This window comes from Cavia porcellus, unplaced genomic scaffold, assembly GCF_034190915.1.
Source record: "Cavia porcellus strain 051 isolate PalLab524CR breed Dunkin Hartley unplaced genomic scaffold, mCavPor4.1 scaffold_4, whole genome shotgun sequence".
NCBI lineage: Eukaryota > Metazoa > Chordata > Mammalia > Rodentia > Caviidae > Cavia > Cavia porcellus.
The window spans coordinates 7376087-7398542 of record NW_026947487.1 but is presented as its reverse complement, the minus strand read 5'-3'; the positions used below and the strand labels follow the sequence as shown (position 1 = coordinate 7398542).

At 40.7% G+C, this 22456-nt stretch overlaps 1 pseudogene; it reads left to right on the top strand.

Moving 5' to 3' along the window:
- LOC134475645 (F-box/LRR-repeat protein 17-like) overlaps nt 1–22456 on the top strand; it is an 80153-nt pseudogene that overhangs the window by 36116 nt on the left and 21581 nt on the right.

Here is a 22456-nt window from a genome sequence, read left to right as displayed (position 1 = left end):
GAATACTTCACTCCATGCTCTTCTTGACTTTATTTTTTGTGCTGAGAAGTCTGCTGTGATTCTGATAGGTTTTCCTTTATAAGTGATCTGTCTTTTCTCTCTGACAGCTTTTAATAATGTATTCTTGTGTTGGATTTCTGGGATGGTGATTAGTATATGTCTGGGTGTAGTTTGGTTTTGGTTATGAGTATTTGCAGTTCTGTATGCTTCACTGATCCTGATGTCGGTTTCTGTTCTCATGCTTGGGATATTTTCAGCTTTTACTTCTCTAAATATCCTCTTGACATCCTTTATGTTGTCTCTTTCTTTTTCATCAATCCCTATCATTCTTATGTTATTTTTCTTTGCATCATCTTGCAGTTGTTGAATTGTTGTTTCCTGATTCCTTGTTATTTTTAAAAGATCTTTCCTTTCCTGTTCACTAGCTGCAATCCTGTCTTCAAGGTCTGAAATTCTATCTTCACTTTCATTAAGGCGGTTTTTACAACTTTCAGTGGAGTTTTTTATTTCCTGTATATCTCTGTGCATCTGCATTATGTATTCTGTTTGTTTCTTATATTCCTCGTCTAGGGATTCTATCTTTTTGTTTAGTTCCTCCCATTTTTTATCTGTGTTTTCTTTAGATATATTCAGAATCTCTTTCATTTCTTTTATCATTTCTTCTTTTACCTGGGAGATTATTCCGAGTTTGAATTTCTTTAAAGCTTCCTGGAGTTGCTTGTTAATTTCAGTAGCTATTGTGTCTGATATTTGAGGTGAATGGCATATATTTTCTTCTATATACATTGCTCCTAGGGTTTCTTGAGATGGGCTGGAAGTTTGAGTTTGTAATTTGGTCTTTTGTTTTGTCATTTTCCTCTATTTCTGTGTTTCAAGTGTTATTGGAAAGCTTCCTCAAAGTCTGTTGGAAATCCCCTTCTATTTTCACAGCTCCTGAGACTCTGGCACCCCGTTACTCCAAGCCACTGGGCCTGTAGAGCCAATGGCCCTCTTCTGCCTGTTTAGAACTCCATAGTTCCAGATAAACTGGGATTCAGGGGCACTCTGCGCCCCCCTGCTTGTTGGAAGCTCCACAGTGCTCCAAGCGCAGCTGGGATGGGGAGGCGGATGTACATGTCTTAAACCCACTTATCCACTTCACTGTACCCAAAAGCCTGGAAGGTCCCGAACAATCTGGGCTTTGGGCAGAGTGCACTGAGCACTTACCACAGGCCTCGGGCCCCTGCAACCTGCGATGCTCCACTGCTTGCTGAGATATCCTCAGCCCTCCAGACACATGGGGAGGTGGATGTAGGTCCACCCAGCCCCTCTTCTGCACACAGATGGTGAGGTGCAGGAGTCCAGATAGGCTGGGCTCCGGGGATAGCATGTGCCCACCTACTTGTTGGAAGCTCCACAGTTCTCCAAGTGCAGCCGGAATGGGGAGGCAGATGTAGATGCCTCAAACCACTTATCCACTTCACTGCACCCGGAAGCCTGTCCAAACAATCTGGGCTTTGGGCAGAGTGCACTGAGCACTTACCACAGGCCGTGGGGCCTCTGGAACCTGCGATGCTCCCCTGCTTGCTGAGATATCCTCAGTCCTCCAGACACATGGGGAAGCGGATGTAGGTGCCCCAGATCCGCCCAGCCCCTCCTGTGCACACCGATGGTGAGGTGCAGGAATCTCAAATAGGCTGGGCTCCGTGGATAGCGTGCACCCGGCTACTTGTTGGAAGCTCCACAGTTCTCCAAGTGCAGCTGGGATGGTGAGGCGGATGTAGATGCCTCAAACCACTTTTAAATGTCAATTCAATAAGATTCTAAATTGGATTCTAGATTGGGTAACTAAATTATTGATAACTAAGGTCCCATAGGAAATTTACATTTTATTTTTAAAATTTGCAAAATAAGGAGAAATATTTAAGTTACTTGCTAAACTGCAATTTTTAGCGTTTTAGCTATTTTCATTTTCAGAAGTACTGTTCATCATTTAAAGACAGTTATTTTATATTAGCAACTAAGGGAGGTTGTTAGAAGTGTACCTGAAAGAATACCAAAAGAATTCTACTTTTGCTAGTCAAACTGTTTTGAGTTCTCTGGCTTCATTGAACAGTTTTTAGAAAATCATAACATGGCATTTTTCATGTTTTTAAATATAAACTTTGTTGAATTGAAATAGCAAATTGCTTGGTTTTTGTACTTTGGCAGTATTTGATTTAGCAAACATCTTTTCATATTATATTTTGGCCTTTAGATGGCAGCATTGTCTTTGTGTATCTTTGTGATAAAGCTTCTGTCCTTGATGTAACTGTAGAGATATAATGCTTATACAGTTTCTGCTGATGTTACACTTCCTTTTAAAGTTTTGTCCTTTAGCTGGTCAAAAGGGAAAAATCCTTTCTCAAGTCATTTGAAATATCTAATTGTATCTAGTCTATCAACAGGATGAACTTAACCATTTTACATGAAGTAGCAAGATATTTGAACATTCTTAATTCTGAATTAAGTAGGATAAATTTTAAAATAGGTGTGGGATTCTTGTGTTTATCAGAGGAAGAAATTTTCTTATGTGACAGATGAGGGCAATGATTTTAGCATTTTAAAACTCAAATGAGTTATGGTGAAACAAATAATTAAAGCCCAACACATCTACTCTTCTCAAAAGAAACTGAGCTTTTTCTCAGTCATTTTTTGACTAAGACAAATAACCATGCACCTATGTAGATGAATTTTACATTTGCTGTAAAACTTGTGTAGACTCTAGAAAAAAATTTGAGGAATTCAAACGTAGTGAAAAATATAGCATATTGTATGCATCTGTCTTCTAGCAATAGCTTTTATGTCATTTCTGTGTAGTATTTGCCAGAAAGCTATTTTAAAGTCATGCTTAGTTAGAAACTTATTTTGGTTCATTTTCTGTTGCTTTGATAGAATACGTGACATTGGATAATTTATAAAAAATAGAGATTTATAGTTCTGTAGGCAACAAATCCGCGAGTCTGATAGCAGCTGGTGAGAGCTTTAGTTCCATATAATCCTATGTCAAAAAGGTACAAAGGCAAGGGAGAGAAATAAAGAGAGAGAAAGGTGAGGTTATGGAGCAAGAAAGCATGAAAAAACTAGCAAGGCAAAGTGAAAGTACTTTTTATAACAATTTGTCTCTTGTGGTAGGTAGTGGAACCTTGTCATAGCAACATTAATCTGTAGAGGACAAGTTCTAATGATCTTTTAGCCCCGCCTCCTGACAATATTGTATTGGAGATTAAGTTTTCAGCGTAAGAACTTTGGGCTCCACATTCAAACCATTGCAGTTATATAGTTACTGGTGACTTGGAAACCTTTCTGCTTTTTTAATCACCCATATCAGATTATGCTTTTCTACTTTTTGGATACAAAAGCTCTTAGAATGGCTTTTTATTTGGTTATAAAATGAAGAGGTCAGATATTATTTTTCATTTGCTACACAGGTTGATGTTTTAAAGTATTCAAATTTCATGATTTTTTAAAATACAGTTTCTGTGATAACTCTTAAGGTTAGCATATTTGTTACATGTTATGTGTGTCTTTGGTCTGCTATCTTTTTAAAATACCTTTTACTCTGGGCTGGGAACTCATATAGATTTCTTAATCATCAAGAAAATACTAATGTATTATGAATAGACTTTAGAAAGTTTCAGGGAAATGATAGGGGTATTCTAGTTAATACTTGATTCCTGAAAGTTAATTTTGATGTTATATTTTTCAGTCTCCTGGCTGATTGGTAGTTGACTAGTTTTATAATTTTGTGATATTTATTAGAAGCCTTTGGCTGCTACTATAATAATATTGTTCTAAATTTTATTATCTTTTGGAGGCTTACATGGATGATGGATGAGGTAGAACTAAATTTACATCTCTATGATTTCTTCTACCATACTGAAGGCCTTTTAGGAAAAGATTGAGAAAATGCCAATTTCAGTCACACTGAACCCAGTCGAAACCTTGATCCTGCATTTTGTGCTTTACTTTTTTTTTTCACAGGAGGAATATAGTAGTACTTGAAACATGTTCTTATCAGTGTCAGACTGCATGAGATTGAAGAGGTTAAACAACAAATATATTTCATGGCCCCAACACAGGAAGGCTTTAGTCAAGGGTTTCTTCCTCTCCCTTTCAAACTTTGCTTTTTGCAGCCTGGAATTGAATTGTATCAGGGCTTCCTGTCACCTGTTATGGTCTGATTTCACTCATTTAGCTCCTGATAGTTTGTGTTTCTGCTTTGCTGTGATATGAGGGTGTTGCAGCAGTTAGGTAACTAGACTAGTGGCTATGTTGATCATTAACTAGGATAGTATGTAAGGTAAACATTTGTGCCAAAGCTTAAATGGCAGTAGCTAGCTCAGCATTATGTGAAACTACATTTGTGGATTGTTACTCTCCCATGAGAGCTAATCTATTCAGATTGGTTGCCTTCTTTCTTCCATTCTTCCACCATACTTGTGATAACATTTCTAAACATTTCTTTTTTTTTTTTTTTTTTGTCTTTTTCGTTTTTTTATTGGTACCAGGGATCGAACTCACGACTGCCTGCTTGCAAGGCAGGCGCTTATGCCGCTGAGCTAAATCCCCAGCCCCCTAAACATTTCTTATAAAGTAAATTTACCTGCAATCCCAGACATAAATATTTTGTACTGTGAAGAATTCTGTTTTTAAAATATGCCATTTAGCTTCTAAAATCACCTAGAGTAGATATGTGCCTCCTATAATAGTCTTTTGTTACCTTAATCGATGACCATTTTGTTACACCTGAAGAATGGTAGTTTACTGTGAACGGTGATACATGATTGTCTAAACAAGGTAAACTAGCAATACTAGCATTTCGTTATTGTGCACTACTGTCTTTTTTTGGGCTGGCACACCAAAATAATGTAAACCAGACAGCTAATAAAAGGCATAAACTTATTTCTTGTAGTTTTGGGAACTGGAAAACCTAAGATAAAAGTATTGGTGAGGGCCTAATTTCTGATATGTAGATGATTTGTTTCTATGCCTTCAGGTGATATATAAAGATACTAATCCCATTGATTAAGGCTCCAGCCTAATGATCTAATCACTTGAACAGGCTCCCCACCTCCTAATTCCATCAGAATGAAGGTTAGGATTTCAACATCTGAATTTTGGGGGACACAAACATTTAGACTATAGTACGAACAGCATTTTTTAAAATTTGAAAGCAAAGAAACAATAAAAATGATACAGAATTTCAATGGTAAATATATTGCATATTGTTATCTGCAAAATAGTTTAAAGGATTTTGCTGTCATTTGTTGATGCTATGAACTATTTAATGACATTGGCTGTATGCGCCTTTACATAATTAATCCCCATAAACACCAGCTGATATAACTGTTCTTGCCTCATTTTACAGGTGAGAAATTTGAGACCTTCAGAGTTAAGTAACAATAAGTGTTAAAGTCATGATTTTAACCCATATGAGTTAAGATTCCTGTACCATGTTTTCCATCCCTTTTGGTTGCATGAACACTTCACAGGTGGTACCACCAACTCATGTAGGTTTGAACTGAACAGTAATTTCCCACAGACATTGCTTGTCCTTAACACACTAAGAGACAGGTTCTGTGAGACATCCAAGGAAGAAATAATTATAAGCATTAGTCAAGATCTTTTTGCTAAAATGATCATTTATTTCAGAGGAACCTTTAAGTACCAATAGAAATATATTGAAATTTTTTTCTGGGAATATTGACCAAAATATCAAAGAGGCTATCTTTGATATTGTTGTCTTTGAAATATAGTTTAGAATTTAATCTTTCTTTCTTTCTTTTTTTTTTTTTTTTTTTTGGTACTAGAAGTTGAACCACTAGGGAGGTATTCTATCATGGAACTATCTGACCAGCCCTTTGTGTTTCACTTTGACAAATTTTTGAAACAGGGTCTTGCTCAGTTGTCTAGGATAGTCATGAATTTGTGGTCATTTTGAGTCAGCCTGTGAAATAACTAGGATTACAGGCATGCATCACTACATTCAGCTAATGTTGCTCTTCATTCTGTGTCATTTTAATGATACAACTGCAATCTTATACAAAATTTTTCTCCTTTGAAAGCCTAGTATTTTATATTTTTGTGACATTTGGATTTAGATTCTAGTACCATTTTATTTTTGTCTGACAGGTTTACTAGAAATTTAAATGGTTTAATGGGTTATCTGTTCCTTAATACCTATTTCGTCACGTGCTGTGTGCCAGGCAATGTAAAGTGTGGAGAAATCAAAGTTGTACTGACAAAGAGAGAAGCTTCTGGCAAAAGGGAAGAGAGGAATCAGATAATCCTATAAATTGTGTATGAAATTTGAACTAGTCTTGAATGGTATATATTGATATGATTATGCCCATTTTGGGGGAGGCTATGATTGCTATTATGGAAAACAGGATTAACAAAGATAAGACATTAGAAAATATGTGGAGTATTTAATAAGGGGTGCATGTTGCAACGGTATTATGTAGACAGACTGAATGGTGAGAGAAATGTTTATATTGTGGTCTGGAAAACAAAGCAGGGACCAGGTTTTTTAATTTCTTAGAATGTAATAAGGAATTTTGAAATCTCTAGATAATGAGGATTATAATAAGAGGTTTCAGAAAATGTGAACTCTGATAACATTTTTGGGTGTTGTAGATTTTTAATATTCAGAAAGTAAGAAAAATATAGAATACTAGACAAGTAATGAATCATTCAGAAGTGAACATTTTGTTAATTTTGATGCTTCTTGGATTGATAAAGCAAATGAACTTTTAAATCCCTATTTTGCATTGCTGTCATCTGTTTCTTTCCAAAGGCAACTATGATGATCTAAAATTCTCTCTCTCCCTCTCTTTTTTTTTTGATGCCAGGGATCAAACTCATCAGGCAAGCGCTTGAGCTACAAAATTAAATCCCTGGCCCAATGATCTAAAATTCTTTAAAAAATATTTTACATACATGTGAATAACTCTGGACATTATAGGGTGTTAATTGTGGTTACATATAATTTGTATGTGGTATCATATGGTTTATACTTGGTTTTGCAAGTATTAACATTTGGATTGCAAATTATCAGTCTGCACTTTGTGAAGAGCATGTAATGAATATGTAATTCATTATTTTTAACTGTTAGTGTTCTGTTACAAGTATGTATCTCCTGTCGAAGGATACATATTAAATCTAATGTTTTACTTAATATGAAGTTTTGCCAAAAAACTCCATGTAAGTCTCCTATACTTATCTGTAAGTGTTCCTCTAAATATGTATCTAAAAGTATAGCTATAGGGTACTAAGATGTATACATTTTCAAATTTTTTCTACACGTGACCATATTGTTCTCTATGAATATTTGAAATCATGGTTGAAGGTATTTGTTGCTGAAGGACTTTCAGCTCTTTTGAGGGAGAAGAGTATTTAACAATCATTCTTTCATGTATTGATACAAAATATACATTCTGCAGATGTAGGCTCAGTGACCTACAAAAAAAGAAACTTAGATCAAGTTCTCTATTACTAGTTTTGGGTTAAAAACTTAACTGATAGCTTTTGTATATTGTGTAGTTTTCAGTCCTATTTTTCATATGTAATTTTCATTTACTCTTGTTGTGGATTATGTATTTTTAAAAATCCGAAATAGATTTGAGTAAATGAAATTATTTCTAAATTCTTCAGTATGAAAGTGCTATTTTGCGCTTTATGCTCAAGTGTTGGTAATAGTGGATTGAGATACAGAATTGAATCATTAGACTTAGCAAATAGAAATTTTATAAGATGGGATGCCAGTGGGAGACTTGGGAGAATGTCAAGCCTGTCATTATGAGTACACATTCCTACCCTTTAGGCTGTTAATCAACAAGTATGGTATACCCTTTAGATCTTGAGAGTTTTTGCTGATGCTTTTCTTTATCTGTAGGTAATGAACTGCTAGGGTTTTAGGTTATCTAGGACTTATCCATTTATTATTTTAATGATTAGGTTTAAGGGACGAATTGGAGAATTAATTTTTACTTTTTCTCTTTTTCAAGATTGACCTTTTGAATACAGTTTACAAACTATAGTTGTATCTAGCTTACAGATGACAGGATTCATTGCTTTATTGTTATTGTAAAAAAAGATGTATTATTGTGAAAGTTCTGTTCACTTAGGTTTTAACCAGAAGACCCTTTTTTGAGGCAAAAGCTACTATGTTCTTATCTAAAGCTTTATGGTATGAACTGTTTCTATTATTGCTGCAGATTTTGCTTATTTATGATAGTTACATTGGCTTCTTTTGGTGTCTTGAAATTATTATTAAAGGTCTGAATGTGAAGTTATCTTATGGTCAGCAGAAGGATCAATAATCATGAAATGTTGGTGTGATTTCTTTTTTCTTATTTTTGATGGTGCGTTCTGGATTTTAGGAGCTGAGATGTTTCAAAACTAGGTGAAGTCTAGCAGTTTGATATTTCCTTTTAGTTTTAAAGTTTTTTTGACACCCCATCCTCTCACATCTTATTTTATGTTGCCTTGTAGATTGCAGAAAAGATGTTTGCAGTATTTTTTTTAGTGGCTACCATACTTTGTTACTTTTGGTTTCTGAGGTATGACAATAGTAGGAGTTAGGTTACTGTAGGAGACTTTAGGATTGGAAAATTTACAGTATCCGTTACCAGATTTTCTTAGGATGATTTTGAGCATAAAATCTAAGTGTTTACTGTACACTTTAGGATGTACAAGTGAATATGTAATCCAAAGGAAGGCAGTTATGAATCATAGTCCTCTTAATTGATGTACAAGTGAATATATAATCCAGAGGAAGGCAGTTATAAATCATAGTCCTCTTAATTGAACCAAAGTTGGGTGTTTATTATCTTTTATTTTCTTATTAAATATCTTTGAGAATATAGACAAAACATATTCATTGGTGTTTGAAGGTGTGTGTGAATGCCTAGTGATTATAAAATTATTTGCATCACATTTTGCTAGCTTTTCATTTTGATTTCTCTGAGATCATTAAGCCATGACTTGCAGATTCTCTGAGTGAGGAATCAAAATATGTTGCCTTGTCTTTTTACTTGATTAATACTTATGTTAATAAGTTGAAGATAATTTTGTAGTGTGATGTTTCATAAATTTTAAATGGTTTAGGGTCCAATTTTATACACATACTTATATGCATACTTATCCCACTCTTCCATATATATGCTAAGGAGTATGTTTTATCATAGATAATTGTAGGCAATTCCATTATATAATCTGATATGCATTCTATGAATTACAGTTAAGCTTATTAGCGTATAACTTCATGGAAAAGCGTATGAAGGGTAAAGGTATATTATGCTCAATTCATTCATGATCTAAGATATTTTCAAAGGTTGACTTTTATTTTTTATATTTAGAAGCCAGGAATATCTTTGCTAAAATATGTATTATCATCATTTCAGAAATGTGTGGTGGGTCACTTTAAAGAATTCTTTAGTCACAATGTTCATGTTGTTATTTTTACTATTTGTCTGTTTGTCCTACATTTTCTCTGACCGTTTTGATTTTTCTCAGTACGTACACATTACCTTTAAGCTCAACTGATTGTAGTTTTTTTCTCAATATTCTTTGAGAAGTCCACCACATTTATTACTTTTCCAAATTATCAGCTTCCTGTAGCCTGACTGATTCACTGGTAATTTGTTGTGGGTTTGAGGGTTTCAGTTTAGTCATATTTTCCAGATTACCCCCTTAAATCTATGCAGTAGGTGTATATGTGTGTATTCTTCAGTATTTTGACTAAATGGAAAGTTATTGGAGCTTCTTAAAAATGAAGTTTTGCCTGTACAAAATTTGTAAGTTTTCTAAAAAATCTTTTAGTAAAGATGAAATGTTATATATTTAAGTCAAACTTTTGTTTTAGTTCTGGGAAAATACTTTTCCATAGGAGGAATGCTCGTGTCTTTCAAGAGCTGTCTTTCCTATTTTAACTGAGGCTCATATCATTAATCGTGAATGTGATTATATTTTTTTAATACATACACTATATCTTCAGCTATAAGAAATTCATCTTTATGAGCCCCTGAATTGATGAAGAATGTTTCCTACTATGGTGAGGTGTCAAGTGATTGGTCATTAGTGTTCATATCAAAAGAATGGCAATGATAATTTAAGGATACATAACCCCAAGTAACTGTATCTTTTTCAACAATTAAGTAAAGTTAGCATTTATATTGAATCCAGTGATTTCTTAAAATTGAAAATTGAAACTCCGGTTTTAAAATTTTAAATTGTAAACTACCTATGTATATTTTCATTTCTTGGCTTACTTCCTATTGAGGATGTTTGGTTTTTAGTATTCCAGTGAGTGTGTTTTTTTCTCAGAAAAAACTAACAAAAATTTCTACAGCTTGCTAAGTTATACTTTTGCTACCTGGTTCTTAAAAAGATACAATTAATTGTTTCTTAGATTGTGTTTAGAGGAGCTTTAGTATATGATTACAGTTAGAAAGAAGTAAATCATTGCTTAATTCCAGCAAAATGCAGCAAGAGATTGGCCTTAAAATCAATTTTAATATTGTGCATTTTGAGAATAATATACCTTGCAGAAACTATAAACAAGTGCTTTAAAACATTTTGCATGAATTTCTTAGTCTGACATTTTATTTTTACTTTGTGTTCTAATAGTTTTATAGAATCAAAGGAAAAGAATGCCCCCTTCTGTAAACGCATAAATAGTTGTCTTGGCAGAATAGTGCAGTTTGATTCTTCATTTTTTTCAGGAAAGGGGTTAAGTGACATTTTGTCAAGGAGAGTGAGGAGGGAGAGAAAGGAACAGAAGGAGTGAGGAGGAATGATGAAGGGGAAATATACCTTGGGCATGCGTTGGTTCTGTCAGCTGCACTGAATTAAGTTGCATTTTTTCCCCTGTTTTGAAGTGATATCTTTTTTTACTATTCTCATACGGCTTTTTTTAAGAGTACAGTTAGTCCAAGAATATAGGAATCATCTTTTTTATATATCCAAATCTATTTAAAATTATTTTTTTTCTATACTTTATGTTATAATGCTTTAATTTATAAGTTCAGCTATTAAAAAGGATATAATTATAAAAATGGTTGGGTAATATAAGAATAGGAAGTATTTTGCTGCTAGTTTTCATATTGGTAAATCACTTTAAGTTTGTTGTATGCAGTTGCCTGGTTTCATAGGTTAGTATTTTGTATGCAAGTACCTTTTCCTGTTCTTTCTGTGTAGGGACATCTTTCTCCAGTATTGTAAAAATCAGTTTCCTCTCGTTATTAGAACCAACATTTAACTACTCGCTTGTCTTTTACCTTTGAGCTTTGATATTTGTATATGTTTAAGGTTAATTATTTATTTTTGTGCACTATTCTCCATTTACATTAAATTGGATTATTTATTTTACTGATCATATACTTCTAATCTTTTACAAAGTTTGCTTCTAAACCTTTACCAAGTTAAGAAATTCACTCTTTTCTTTAAAAAAGAATACTTTTGTAATTTTCAAAGTAATTTTAGAAGCTCTTTAAATCTGCTTCTTATAAATCCTTTTATCCTGTAGTTGGTAATAAATCTCTTTTATTGTTTGTTGTGTGTATGTGGAATGGAGTGTGGCGGGGGAGATGGTTTTTGTATTCAAGAACTCATAAAATATTTAGTGGTAGTTGAAAAATTATGAATAAAATTTTACCAAAGTGGTATGGTGGTATCTATTATGGCTTATGTCTGGTTGTCCCCCAAAGCCTCACAGGATCAAGGGTGAGGCTTCTTCAGAGGTAAATGTGTGGCATTGAGATTGACCCCTGGTACAATGCTAGGCGGAAGGGTTCTAGGATGAAGGATATGCATGCTACCTGCCCTACAGAGCCTGAGTAAGATAAAGAGTAGAAAGATGCTCTAAGGTCCCTTGTTGCTTTGCTACCTCCTATCCACCATGCACTGTTCCTCCCCCATGATGCTAAAACATATGGGCCTCTTCCTCACTCTCCACCACTTGTGCATCTTGGGTCTCTCATGAAGTCAGGGCTTACCTGAAGCTGCCCGTGGCCTCTCCCTGTGTGGGTCTCTCTCCATTCTTTACAATGACCACATGTCAGTCTCACCATTTGTTAGTCTCATGACACATGGTAGTTCTCCTACAGTCTAGAGGTCAGATTTCTGATTAGGTTCTCAGACCAGTCCCTTATTTCTCCTCTTTCAGCAGCTTGAGGAGCCCATACCTCCATTGGCTGGTGGCCCTTCCCTGCATGCCCTAAGCCATCAGCACAGGATTTTCTTCCTTTTTGAACACCTGCCCTTATGATGACACTTTAACAATGAGGATCATCACCACCTCAATGGTGGCCTAGCCACTCCTGCTGTGTCCCTCTGACCCTCTAAGGTCATAGTCATAGGGTTCTCTGGGTACCAGGACATAGACATCCTCAGTGTTCTCCTCCTCCCTTGCCCTGCTCTGCTTCCCATCTGTAATTCTGCAGTGGCCAGGACTTCTCACAAGCCTCCTGCTCCTCCCTGCCCCATTGGCCAGCCTGCACAGCCCCTGAAGTATTTCGACTAAAACCTAGGTCCCTCTCTACTAGCTGCCACTAGGAGACAGCAACCAGTTTCACAGGGCTGCAGGAGGTCACCCAGCCCCATTGATTGCTTCTTCTCCTGGCCTCTGAGTCTAATTGCTGAGTAGTCACTCAGCAGAGCTGTGTGCCCAGGCCAGGCAGTGTCCCTGCCAGGACACACATGGCTCCTTGGACAACTAAGCTCTGCCGATTGTCAGGAACATGATGTGACATGATGCACTGTGCTGAGTAGCTCTGCAGGACCTTCTCCATTGGGGCCTGGTGACAAAGTTCATCTAACCCAGATCTACCAAACCCAAGTTTGGCCTTGGCTCCCACTCATTGGCAGAGAACACATTCACTGGTGCAGGGCTTTGCTTAGCTGAACTTTGTAATTTCACTGGAAAAGCGTCATGGGCTTGATAGGAAGACACAGCCTGTTGCTTCCTGGGAGGCAGCAGCTGGGGCCAGGGAATGCCATGCTTTTCAAGGTGCCATGTCCAAGGTGAGAAGCCAAACCAAGTCCTGGCACCTACACCATCTTTGCTCCAGTGAACCAAAAATGTCTTAGAGCTCTAAGTGTAGTGAACATAGAATTATCCTTGGAGAACATGGATGACAGGATTTTGCCCAGCCTAAAAAGAGGCACAAATAGTCAGCTACACAGAATATCGGTGTTGGGATAGTTTATTCATAGTTTATTCTTTACCAGAGACCCCAACAAAGTGCCAAATCAGAGCTCAGCAGTGGGTATCAGGAGATGGGGAGTGGCCTCTGCTGCCTGGGAGATTCCCATTATTGTGTGGGCCTAGAGCAGCAATGCTTTCCAGGCTCCTATATTCCCAATCAATGACTTGGGACAATCAACAGATGTGAAAGATTACTGTTTATTTTAGGGCACAAGTCAAAAGAGAAGAAGCTCTAAAGAAGCACTCAGAAAGAAAGTGTCTTTCAAAAAGGAGAGAAAGTTATGCCGAACACTTAGCACAAGTGGCCTTGAGAACCAGAGGCTGATGACTCCGAAGCCCTTGCTTCCATCGTCCTTGCTGATCCAGGCAATCCCATTTGCCAGATTCAGCATATTGTCATGTCAGAAGATTGGTACCGGCTGCAGGGCACAGCCTGACAGTAGATCTCTCAGTTGACTTTCCTGCTGTCCTTTGCTCCTGACCTTGTTCTTCAGACCCTTACAAAAGGTAGCATGGTGACCATATCACACTGCCCAAGTCTGAGGCCAGCATAGGAGATACCAAATGCAGACTTGCCATCTGGTTCCCTCACAGCCTTGCAGCAAAGCACATAGAGTGATTGCTGATCCATAGATCACTAGTTGTTTCTTATGGATGACAGGTTTTGCCTTTGGTTTTTTTGTCTTTTCTTTTTTCTTTTCTTTTTTTTTTTTTTTTTTGCTTTTGTTTTGGTAAGAAATTTTACACTTGCGAAGCAGGGTCTGTGCAGCAGAGCTACATCCCTGTGCTGGCTTTGCCTTTGAAGTTGTGGCGTCCTATTGACTGGGAAAAATCCTGCTAGAACTGTGGTGACTCAGAGGAGCATGCAACTTGGGTGGGCACAACCAGGGACAGATTGAGAGCAGAGGTGTTTGTCCCAGTAAGTGCAGGAGGTGCTCCTCGTGGAGAGTTTGCAAGGTCAGTGGGCCATGACAGGATGGTGGGGTTCTGAGCTGTGTTCTGCACTCCTGCTGGGTTTTGCTATGCACTGTGGATGTGCTAATGCACCACAGAAGCACTTTGCTGGTGAGTGGGGAGGACCTCCTTGTTTTGCTTGTGATGACACAGCCCCTTTCTTGCCCACGCAGCCCCTTGTATATGTCCGTGTGAGGCCTCCACAGCTGCAAGGCTAAGTCCTCCCAGTATCTCCTCTGCTCCAGCTAACTGGGCACTCTCCACCATTTGCATTTCCAATTACATTTTAAAATCAGCTTGCTAGTGCTTGTGTGTGCACACTCATCTACAGTCTCAGAGAAATAGAATATCCTAGAATTTTGTTCAAATTGGCCTGAAATGCACAGGTAAAATGGGAGACGACCTTACCCTTTTCATGTAGAACCTTCACTCACCTGTTCAGATCTAGCCCACCAGTCACATAGGTCGTCTTCAACCACTCTCAGCAATCCTTTGCATTTTCTCAGGGTTTATATTATGCTTTCACTTCTTCTAGAGGCAGAATCTTGATACATAGTTCAAGCAGGCCTTCAACACATGATATAATCCTGGCTGGCCTTGAACTTGGAACGATCTGCCTTTTTCAGACTGCCAAGTGTTGAAATGACAGGATTGCTCCACCATGTCTGGATAAATCATGCATTTGATGAAAAATAAACTGAGAAGCATGCAGTTCGGTTTGTTTCTATCCTTCATGTGGTCTGCGTGGTCCTCTATCAGTATTGTGATCTCTGACTGTGTCATGAACGAGTTGTCCCTGGGTGGGTGTAGTAAGTCTAGCATGTGAAAAGTGGCAAGAAGAAGATGGTAGTGGGCTGGAGGCTCCAGCAGGGTGGAAGATTAGGGAGTCCACTGGTGGAAGGAGTGTCTGGGCAAAGTGTCTTAGCATTCTCCAGGGGCTCTGGTTACTCAGTGGCTGAAAACAAGACAAAGAAGTGTGTCTTTTGCAGGAGCCAAGCTGAGGGCACACCCTGAGAAAGCCAGAAGTGAAGGACCAGATGGAAGAAATTTGAAACAAGTGGAGCAGGAAACTTGCCCGGAATGGAAACAGTAAAGGTAGATTAGATGGAAACCAAAAATGAAGAGGAAAAGTTGAATGAGAAACTTGAGGAGAAACTGAGAATGCTTCATGTCCTATAGTCTTCCAGGCACAGCCTGAACCAAGCAGTGTAGTCAGGAGAAAAAAGGATTCCACAGTGGATTTGTGCACCTGGTCCAGGAGCTCACCTATGTGTCCCCTGGAAGCACAACTCCAAGAGAGGGAAGGGCAACCATAGATCCCCAATCTTGTTTCCATGGATTAGAATTTGGAGCCGCCCTCTCTGGAGAAACCTAGCAGGTGAGTTCCCGCATAGAGGGGATCACTTGGTGGCAGAAGGTGGAAACTACACCTTCAGCAGCTCTTCCATTAACATAGGGAGGTGCAGGGTAGGTGACTCCTGTTTCTGAACCAGTGAGACTCCTCCTGTCCTCCACTTGCAGCAGGTGAATGTTTGTACGCAGCATCTCTCATGTACTTCCTAATTGCTCCGTTTTTCTTACCTTGTGTTAAATCGTGGGAGCTTAGATGTTACATTGAGTTCCTAACACGCCAAAGCCATGAGAGCGAGAACAGCAGCAGTTTCAACACTGCATGGTCCCTGCACTGAGAATGGGTGGCAGCATGAAACCTGGCGAACAGGACACATGCTGTGCTTCATGCCAAGGAGACCCAGCAAATGAGGCCCTGAGCACAGTCCTGCTTTCAGCAGAGGTCACAGGTGGACATCACCAGCTAGGGGTGTGCTGCTCACACAGGGGGTGATGGTTTTCTCCAGGAGAAAGAAACTGCCAGTGACAGGACAAGTGGGCAGAAATATCCTTGCGATGAGGGAGGATTGCAGCCACGTTGGTGCTTTCAGTGAGTGAGTGCTGTTCTTGTCCTAGGTACTTAGGCCTCAGCTGGGAACTGTGCATCCAGAGGCACAGAAGCTGTCAACCTATCATCCCCAGAGCTGTGAGACAGGGAAAACAGCAAGAGATGAGAAGCACTGGGACAAGCAAGCCACTGTTGGGTGGGATGCATCTCCATTTGTGTTGATTTTTCATCTTGTTTCCCAGCAGCTGCATCACCTGTCTGAAGGTAGGAATTGTGACCTCTTGGACTATCAGCAGCTTCTGGGCTCTAGGTTGGCTAACAGCTGTTCCCTCTGCACAGGTCAGAGGATGGAGATGGCAAATCAGTGTACCCTGACTGGTCCCTTCAGCTGGAGGGATGAAGAGGCAAGGTCAGTCAGTGAGACCAACAGCTTCATCCTTGCCATGTAATCCTGATGTTCCTGGCGCCGTCTGAGAATTAGAGCTTTTCAGCTTCACTAATCTCTTCTCATATGAAAGCCAGTTATATACTCTTTTCCTAAAACTGTAATTCTTGTTTTATCCTCAAATTTGAAATAAAATTGGGAGGAAAATGTAAGCCCTACATGACAGGACCATAATTTATGTGTGTCCCTGCTGTGTGACACTGGGAATGGGCATGACTCTCCCATGCGTGTCAGTACCTCTTCTTCCCTGGTAATAAAGCTAATGCGTGGGAACATCATGCATGTATCACTGCTGGTTTACACCAGTGGGATCCTGTTAAAGCAGTGTTTATATTTTCAGTAACAATGTTATTTCATGCAGACGTGAACTACACAGCCTCAATAATTCGAGCCTGGATCTTTAATCTCTGTCAGGGTCAAGATGCCACAGAGAAAGTGAAGCAGGCAGGATGCAGTGGAAGAGAGGGAACTGTGTTGATGTACAGAGAGCACTTTGGTGGCCTTCAGCAGTGCTGGTGACCCTTGAAGAAAGCATCATATCCCGATGTCCACCATTATGACCACATATACCAGAAGACTAATAGGACCAGTCGCTTCTGTTTACCTTACAGAAAGGTGAGTCTTGAACTGTTCAGCCTGCCTGGAAACATGGCTGTAATCCAGGGGAAAAAAAACAGATTGCAGTATGAGTGACAGAGGAAAAACCGTAACTGTGTATATAATCAGCACATGATGATAGAGAAGGGCTTTGTAAGGGGAAAGGACCCGGCTTGAGGCACCATTGTGTGGAACCTTGGAACAAGGTAAAATTATGAACCCACCACACCCTAAATTTTAGCATAGAGTCTGCATCTCGTGGTATAATTGGAGGACATGTGAGGTGAAGGAGGCCCTGTCTCAGTGTTGGTCCAGTCCTCCTTCCTTCACCTGCACAAGGATGCTCTGTGGTTCTTCATCACTCCCTGATTCTGGAAATCTGACAGCTGATATGGAAGGTGCTGCCCACATGAGCATCTCTGCTGAGAGGCCAGGCTGGCAAACCTTAAGATGGAGTTGTAAAAGTAACAGCATGGTTGGGCATCATCCCCTCTTGCTCTTTTCCCCTCCTCAGTCTCTGCTTCAGTGTCACGAGGACCCAAGGCACATGTGCACTGTGGCTCATGGTGCCCCCAGGATCCTGGCCATGCCCTTACCACACTATACTCACAGGATTCAGCCATAGTTGGCAACTCCAAGTTAGTTGCATACATTCATCAGCAGTGTCCAGTAATAACATCTGATATGCCATGCTTTGCTCCCTACCCAAATGGACTGAATCCAGGCATAGAAATACCATCCTGTGTGCACGTGTTCTACAAAATGGAAACTCTAAATGCCCAAGGATTGGTGCATGAAATATTTTACTCATGTCCGTAGGTGGAAAAAGTTGTGGAGCTAAGGTGAAGTTCAGAAATGACAATTTAGGAGCATCAAAAAAGAAAATGACAAGAAATCCAACTTAGAAGGGGAGGCTAAGTGGTAGTGATGTCAAAGTTCACTGTAGGAAAAGAGAAGAGCTTTCCCAAGGACAAAGAAGGTGGCAACCTAGAAAATGCGTGTAATAGCCAGGATCATATTGGTGAAAAATATAAAGAAGAAAATGCTTGCTAATTCCTAATGTGTTAGTGTTATATCATGCCTTATGTTCTACACATTTTTGTGATATAGAAAGGCTGGGTTAGGTTGGGAATACAGGTGTGCACCTATAATCCCAGCACTGGGGTAGCTGAGCTGGTAGGATCTCTGAGAGTTTGAGGCCATCCTGGGTTACATAGTGATTTCCAAGACAGCCTTAGCTATGTAACGAGACCTGGCCTCCAAAAAACAGAGAAGAAAAAAGGGAGAGTATTCAATGTAAAGTCTTGATATTTTTACATGTTTACCTTTTTTAACTTTACTATTGGGATTTCATAAAAATCTCTAAAACTGTTTTAATAACAGAGATAGCGAGGAAACTCCCCACCCCCGCCAAAAGAAAGTGTAAACTGTGGGAGATGATTTCTGTTTGCATGGTGTTACACATTCAGAAGAGTGAAGAATGAGAAACATACCTGAGGTTTTGGGGAAGGAGGTGGTTGGGATCAGCCCAAGGTTATACAACCTTTGGGACTGATGTGTGAGTGGGAGGTGCTCATCAGTGGTGACTTTCTGAGGAGACTGGGGACCTTGTACATCAGCACAGTGGGCTTTTGGAAGGCAGGGGCCCCTGACATTCCATGACATCAGCACCTTCCAGTTCTCTGCTGTGACTGTGGACCTTTGCCTGGTGCCCTGGGCACAATTAGCTCCTAGGGGTGTGAGTTTGAGCTGCAGGCAAGACTTTCATCTCTGAACTTAGATTATTTGTCAGTGAAATTAACAAGTATTGGGTGTTGATTAGCTTGTTTTCAACAGTGAGTTCATCATTGTACTTACTGTCCTTCTTCAGTCCTGAGCCAACCTGTTTTTCTTTTGTCTCACATTATTTTGTTTTGTGTGTAAGTTCCGATTTGAGTCAGGGTCTCACTATGTATCTCAGGTTTTGCGTGAAGTGTCAGTGATGGTCCTGCCTTACACTTCTGAGTTCAGGAATCACAGGCCTGCAAAACTATGCTCAGTTTCTTTCCGTTGGATGTTAGGCCGGGTTGTGTTTGGCTTTGTCCACAGTCCTTAGACGGAGGTCCACACTCACCGCTGTCCCTATGGCGGTACCGCGCAGTCCCGATCCCGGGACTGAGACGGATATGGTATCATTCACAGAGGAAATGTGCTCTGGGATGAAAGAGCATGAAGGGCAGGTTGCCCCCTGCAGCTCCAGTTCAGCGAGACCCATAGCAGCTCTTGGCTCCCTGGACAAGTTGCCGGAAGGTGGTGAGTTTTGCAGCTTCGCGGTGAACAAAATGATAAATGATTCTGTTTTCCCTGTACAAATGAAGTGGTCTGCAGACGTGATTCTTCTCTTTCCTTTACCAAAATCAAGTGACCTTCCCACATTCCCAGAAACAGAAGTGTGGTATTTTGTCCTTAACTTGAGTTAACTACTGAGATTTAAATCACATACCAGTTTCTCCAAGTTTATACTAAGGAATAGAATGGGACCAGTGTAAAAACCCCAGTTACCAGTTCCTGTTGAGAGCATAGAATGATCCTGTTTTTTTTTTAGAACAGGTCAGGCCATTTTGATGAGGTTCCTGAAATCAGATTCCCTACTCAGATCCTCCAGACTGGTAGCCTCACTAGTCACCTAAAGTTCTGGCACCAATGATCTCACCTTACACTGAAGTTCCGGTGGAATTGGGCAGAGCACCCTGCTGTTTATTCCAGGGAAAGGAGGGGATGGTGCTTACAGTAGGTTTCAGAGGAGCTCAGGAAGAGTGTGCTCCTAACTGAACTTTTGGCAGCCATCATTGTCACCATGGAGATCAGGAAGTAAAATGGCAGGGAAGATAACCTGCTTGGTGGGGCACAGGCTCTTCTTAGGAGTCCAGGAGAGCCACTCTGACACATTCAGTGGAATGTGTGTCTTGGGTAACAGACTGTAGCAACCATTGTCTCCCCTGGAGCAACTGGCTCTGAAGAAGGGGGCTGGCAGCAGGTCCAGGTGGACACTGAGGGTCTGAGCTCTGAGACACAAGGGTGCAGTGAGAGAGGACATGAGGAAGAGAGTACCAGCTGTTGTCCACACCAAGGCTAGAGCAGTACGCTGCTGACCTGTGCAGAGGCTGAGGTAACTGGGAAATCAGGGAACTGTCCCAGCACTGTCAACAGAAGAAATGTCACCTTTGACCCTGAAGTTCCCATATTGAGCTACAGCAATCTCTGCAAAAGTTCATTGGTAGGATATTTTTTGTTTTGTTTTGTTTCGTTTTCAGTTGAAAGCATTTCAGAAAATCAGAAGGGAACCTTGTGAAGAAACTCGCCAGATTAGGTTTGGGAGGAGACCAGCTGTGTATCTCATCAATGGCACCCTTACAATCAGAGTTAATTGTAGCTTGAAAGCTATTGATGGATAACAAGGGAGAAAGCCACCCAGTGCCATAGCTGGCTCTATTCCAGAAATCTGACACTCTGGGCTCTCAGATACTACCATTTTGCCAGTCCCTCCTACACAGGGTTACAGTGAGCTCATGAGTTACCTGCAGGGACACCGTTGCAGCCGGGCTTGGCACTGGCCCACACTCATGGTGGGGTTTTCTAGTCTACCTGAACCCCTGCATTACAGTGTGGGTGTTTAATGTCAGCTCCTCATGCTGCTCTGCCTTCCATTGTATGCACATGGCCAGGTGAGAGTTTTCATCTTGAGAAGCTTGTTTCTCCCAGGAACCCCAGCCCAGGGCCCTTGGAGCTCCCATCCAAGAACAAAGCTGGTGCTGCTTCCTGCCCGGCTAAGGGTGTGCATTGGCAGGCTGCAGGCTTGGTTATTGCCGTGGTCCCTGATGCCCATGGAGACCACTGGGATGTGAATTCTGACTGGGTGTCCTGCTGGCTGAGCCCTTTGTCTTTCTTCTTGCCTGCCAGCTTCTCTCATTATCTCTAAAATGGGATGAACACGTATTTCCTGTGTAAGAGACTAGGAAATCACCATATGATGCAGAACTATCCTTGTCCTTGTTGTGGGTGTGGGCTTCTTTGCAGGCAGTGCCCACAGTGCATGTCCAGCCGCCCACTGAGGCAGGCACATGTGTCTTTTCTCTGGGGCTGTGGAATATAGACATCTTCACTCTCTGCTCCGGGAGAGGCTGCCCACTGAGGAGCAGGACATGTCTGCCAAGTTGTCTCTGACCCAGCAGCTGAGGTAAGGGGGTGTATGCAGTGCAGGTAGGGGAAGGTGTGACTCCCTGCAGGGGGCAGCTGGGCTGTGAGAACCAAGAGCTGGCATGGGTCAGGGAGGGCAAGCACATCATAGGCACAGGCTGCAGTTATTCATGAAGAAAGAGGTGGTAACTGTTGGACTGAAATGCTCTGAAGCCCCTACTCTGCACCTTTTAGAGGTGCACTGAGGTCAGCATCACATCATGCAAAACTAAGCAAGACAGTGAGTGTGTGTGCGGATTATTGAGGTGGCAGGCTTTGGTGTGCTTCCAGCCCTGTCTTGTCCCTCTTCCTCCCTTCACCTCCTACACGGTGATGGTGTGTCCTGCCTTCATTCACAGGAACCATGTCTTCCTGAAGCTGCAGAGCTCGGGCTCTGCATGTGACTGAGTTCTGCTTGGAGGAATCCAGGTTCTTCTCCAAAAGCCTCTTATCAATGCCCTAGGAGTGCCCCGCACCCCTCCGCAGGCTCCCATTGCTGCTTCCTTCCCTCCTAGACACTCCATGCTCCTTATTTGGATGCATGATCTGGAACTCTCTGAATTAAGTGACAGCCTGATTCAAGGGAGAGGACTGTCACTATTAATAAAGAAAAATCTGGAGGTCCTCCTGAGCAGAGGATACCCTGACACCACCGAGGGCCAGGCTACAGACAGCGTTTGCTTGAGGGCTACAGGCTGGTGGAGCAGCTCATCCACAGCCTGGATCCAGGTGAGGAAGCCCAGGCCTTGAATAAAGTTCCCAGCTGGAGAGATTCTACTCACACAGCAGCCTATTTGACAACTCTTTTGGTGCCCTTGTCACTCCTTAGAGATGTTGAAAATTCAGGAGTGCTCCCAGAGGAACTCAAGGGAAGAATGCACAACTAGGATCTCACAGCATCCCAGGGTCCTTTGGAGTTGGAGCAGAACTCAGTGGAGCACAGATGAGAAAGACACCCACATCGTGGAAGGTGTGAGTCCTCAGCTGCTGGCATGGAGCTCAGGGTCAGCTCCTGGGCGACCAGGGCACCAGTGACCCTGAACCCACTCCCCAGGGTGACCTCAGAGATGTGTGTCCAGCACCATGGTTTCCACCTATATCAGGTATTTATTTTTGCTTC